The sequence below is a fragment of the Podarcis vaucheri genome, assembly GCF_965113315.1.
Source record: "Podarcis vaucheri genome assembly, chromosome: 12".
Classification (NCBI taxonomy): Eukaryota; Metazoa; Chordata; class Lepidosauria; order Squamata; family Lacertidae; genus Podarcis; species Podarcis vaucheri.
The window spans coordinates 60,155,431-60,160,007 of record NC_138750.1 but is presented as its reverse complement, the minus strand read 5'-3'; the positions used below and the strand labels follow the sequence as shown (position 1 = coordinate 60,160,007).

Genomic DNA, 4,577 nt, shown 5'->3' with positions numbered 1-4,577 from the left:
TTCTTGAACTGTGGTGCCCAGAACTGGACACAGTACTCCAGGTGAGGTCTGACCAGAGCAGAATACAGTGGCACTATTACTTCCCTTGATCTAGATGCTATACTCCTATTGATGCAGCCCAGAATTGCATTGGCTTTTTTAGCTGCCGCGTCACACTGTTGGCTCATGTCAAGTTTGTGGTCAACCAAGACTCCTAGATCCTTTTCACATGTACTGCTCTCAAGCCAGGTGTCCCCCATCTTGTATTTGTGCCTCTCATTTTTTTTGCCCAAGTGCAATACTTTACATTTCTCCCTGTTAAAATTCATCTTGTTTGTTTCATCATCATCATCTCGCAGGGCCACTTGCATTCTCATAAGATGTAGCTTAAGCATTCCTAGGTTTCCAGACTGCTGAGACCACCTTACAGGCCAAGCAAATATTTTAGCCTTGCCTTTCGCTGATTTAAGTCGTTGGGTCAACTTTCCCACTTTATTTATTTATTTTTTAAAGAAACATGCCATTTACTGATTTTCACAGAAGAAGAATAAAAACGAACAAAGCAAAACTTTTTCTCCTTCTTTTCATTCCGCCATGGCTGTTTTCCGCAGCTTACAGTCCCAAATGAATCCACATCTAAAGTTCTGCCAGGATGGAGGCGATATATTTGCCAGGAAGATATCAAATTCCGCAAAGCCTTTTGCCAGATCTGCGCTTCACGTATCACTTTCCTGGCGATGGAAGTCGATACAACCGGAGAGTCTCATTTTTGCAACTCTCTTTCTCCTCTTGCGGCCTGAAAATCCTTCCTTGCCAGCTTTATTTTAAAACAACGAGAACCTTGTCTTATTCGATGCAACGGGAGGCTCTTGGGAAATATCTCCTGCTGCGATGCCCTGTGGAAGGGGCCTTTCTGCTGCCTGTTTCTCTCAGGGTAAGAGGGTGGGCTTCAGGTCTTGGGAAATAGGACAGCGGCCACAAACCTCCCTTTGTGAGGCCTGCCAGGAAGCCCTTGCCATGAGATCACCTGCTCAGGTGAGCTCCGCCTTCTGGGCAAGAGAAACAGCAAACACCTTCAAGAGCTCCTTGCAAAATTCCGGTCCCTCCGAATGTAGGAGATGAAGGGAATTTATCTCCACCTCCTGATTCTCGGGGTCTTGGCTGCAGCCGCCGTGGCGAGGCCAAGCCAGCAAGGAGCGATGGCAAAGGAAGGAGCGGACATTGTACAAAGACAGGACAGAGGGATGGTACAAGGGGATGCAAGGCAGCTGCTAGCTATGGTAAGTCCAGACCCTACAAGTCTCTCTATTTTCCAGGGGCAGGCTTGGATTTACAGAAGTTCCTGAATTGATCCCAAAAGGTTCGGCTTTTCCTTAGGACGTCCCTATTTTCATTGAAGAAATGATGGAGGCCATGTGACCTTGGAGCCAAGGAGATAAGTAACCTTTAGGTAAAGGTAAAGGGACCCCTGACCGTTAGGTCCAGTCGTGGCCGACTCTGGGGTTGCGGTGCTCATCTTGCTTTATTGGCCGAGGGAGCCGGCATACAGCTTCCGGGTCATGTGGTCAGCATGACTAAGCCGCTTCTGGCGAACCAGAGCAGCGCAAGGAAATGCCGTTTCCCTTCCCGCTGGAGCGGTACCTATTTATCTACTTGCACTTTGACGTGCTTTCGAACTGCTAGGTGGGCAGGAGCAGGGACCAAGCAACGGGAGCTCACCCTGTCATGGGGATTCGAACCGCCGACCTTCTGATTGGCAAGTTCTAGGCTCTGTGGTTTAACCCACAGCGCCACCTGCGTCCCTCTAAAGTAACCTTTAGAAGACATTTAAAGGGACGTTTCTTAATGCTCAATGTTTTATTATGTCCCCCCCCCAAATTTTAAAAATTGATTTTCCAGATTTTTCACACAGCAAAAAAAAAAAGAGAAAACACATAACAAAGACAATAAACTAAACACATAAGAAAATTATTACTTTAGATACCTAAATCTCTTAACATTGGCAACTGACTTCCTCGAATCCCCTCTATCTGAATTTCATTATATCACCTGTATTACAGTTCTCCAATTTCATATTTCTAATAATATTAACTCCTTTCATTAACTAACCTCTTCTCTTTTATTATTCTTCTAATCATTAATATTTACTACCACATATTTTTATTCTACCCCTAAGCCTATTTATTACTTCCAAGAATTTTCTATTTACCTTATATTACAAAATGTTTTATTATGTTTTTATATATGCCGAGTGTCTGGGGCAACTCAAGCAGATGGCTGGGATATTATTATTATTATTATTATTATTATTATTATTATTATTATTATTTAGGACGTCCCTATTTTGATCAAAGAGATGTTGGAAGGTATGTAAGTGCCTCTTTCTGTCCTTCCCTCCCTGACAACGAGGAATCAGAGACAACGTAATGGATGTTTATCAAAGATTAACATCCTGATGCAACAAAAAAGACCATTGTTCTAGGTCATGTTCTCAGGATATTATCTGGATTGCTATTACAGTCTTGTTCAGATGCTAATTCTGGTTATATTGTAAACCGCCTTGTGATCTTCAGATGAAGGGCAATCTAGAAATCTAAGTAATAATTATTCACAGTGGCGAAAGATAGAAGGGCTTATTATTACCTACTGTGGAAGAACGGTTATTGAAATTATTGGATTTGGCTGAGGTGACAAAACTGATGTGTTTACTTAGAGAAAAATCCTTGTTGACATATATTAATGAGTGGAAACTCCTTATGGACTTTCTGCCCCAAAGTGAGCCTGTGATATCTGGCTTTGAGGACTGAAAAAAGTTCGGTTTACGGAAACCTGGAAGTGAGTGTTCCAGTTTGCAAATGTTCTTTGGAACCCGAATGTCCGACGCAGCTTCTGCGGCTTCCGATTGGCTGCAGGAGCTTCCTGCAGCCAATCGGAAGCTGCGCCTTGTTTCTGAACGTTTTGGAAGTTGAATGGACTTCCGGAACAAATTCCGTTCTACTTCCGAGGTGCCGCTGTACTGCAAAGGGAAGTAGAAATGTATTAATATTGATTAACCTATAGCACTGACACGCTTACAAGGGGGTGAATGGTATACAATATGGCATGTTTCATTTAAATTCTGTTTTTTTGGCGTGTGTTTGTAATATATAAATATCAATAAAAACCATTTTGAAAACAGGGTGGCAGAAAATGAAAGGGTCCACTTCCACCATGTGGCCTCTGACAGGTTAGACATGGTAGAAGTTTATAAAATTATACTAGCAAGTTGAAAGTAGATAGAGAAAATTTTCCTTCCCTCTCTCATAACTCAAACATCCATTGAAGAGGAATGTTGGAATATTCAGGACCGATCAAAGACATAGCTGTCAATGTTTTCCCTTTTTTAAGAGAAATTCCCTTATTCTGAATAGAATTTGTTATGTACTGAAGTTCTTACCCTGGGCCAGCAGGGGGATATTGTAGATAGTTTTCACTCAGGTCCACATATGCAAATAAGGGATCAAAAGTGATTGGATACTTACAGAAAATGGTTACTGTTGCGTTGTAGTGGAGCTCTATATAAGCAGCCTGGCTGAACCCTTCAGTTCAGTTCTGTTCTGGCCTGTGAATAAACAAGAGCTGTTTGAAGAATCACTGTGTCGTCTGATATGTTCACCCACAATTTAACAGAATTCCTCGCAAGAAAAGGGAAAAGTTGACAGCTATGATGAAAGAGACAACTTCTCCAAGCAGCTGCGTAGCTAAACTACAGAAATCGAGTTCTAGTGTTCTGAGAAAGGAAGAAAGAACTTTCTTTGACTAAGTAATAACACCCTAAATCCCCTTCTTTTTATTTCCTCTCTCGATCCCAGGACCCGAGAGGGCAGCGGTCCGGGAAGGGGAAGAAGAGGAAGGGCTGGAACACAGGATCCATTGCGATTCTGGGCTCCAACGTGGCCCAGGGGATCAAAGGCTGAGGAGCCGTTCTCTTGCAGAAGAGAGGAACCGGTCGAGAGGCAGCAATCCATTATCCTGGATGTCTCCTCGAGGGCGAGAGGGTGACCTCAAGGAACTCGGCACACCTGTGGGACAGAGATGACCCAGCAGAAATGGATGGGGGGCTTGAGGAGGTGACACCCCCTTCTCCTGCCTCTCCAATTTTCCAGATGCCAATGTAATCTTTCCTAGTTCTCGTGGTGGCGGAGCAGAGATGTTTTCTATCAATAAATCTCCCGTAGAGAGTGAGCTCGCCTTGCCTCGTGGCTGTTTATTTGCACGCAGGTTGGAGCTTGAGGATGGAGGGCCAAGTCCTGGACCGGCTAACCCCCACCCCTGTGCTTTGTGTTGATGTTTAGTCATTTAGTCGTGTCCACCTCTTCGTGACCCCCTTGACCAGAGCACGCCAGGCACTCCTGTCTTCCACTGCCTCCCACAGTTTGGTCAAACTCATGCTGGTAGCTTTGAGAACCCTGTCCAACCATCTCGTCCTCTGTCGTCCCCTTCTCCTTGATCTTTTCCAACATGAGGGTCTTTTCCAGGGAGTCTTCTCTTCTCATGAGGTGGCCAAAGTCTGGGAGCCTCAGCTTCAGGACCTGTCCTTCCAGTGAGCACTCAGGGCT

The 4,577-nt window shown here is 44.4% G+C and overlaps 1 long non-coding RNA gene across 1 annotated transcript; it reads left to right on the top strand.

The window, feature by feature from the left end:
• The first annotated feature begins 1,009 nt into the window (after window positions 1-1,009).
• On the top strand, window positions 1,010-4,203 carry LOC309515110. The gene is made up of 2 exons (XR_014212278.1): window positions 1,010-1,259; window positions 3,831-4,203. It is a non-coding gene; the product is annotated as an uncharacterized lncRNA (long non-coding RNA).
• The last annotated feature ends 374 nt before the right edge of the window (window positions 4,204-4,577 follow it).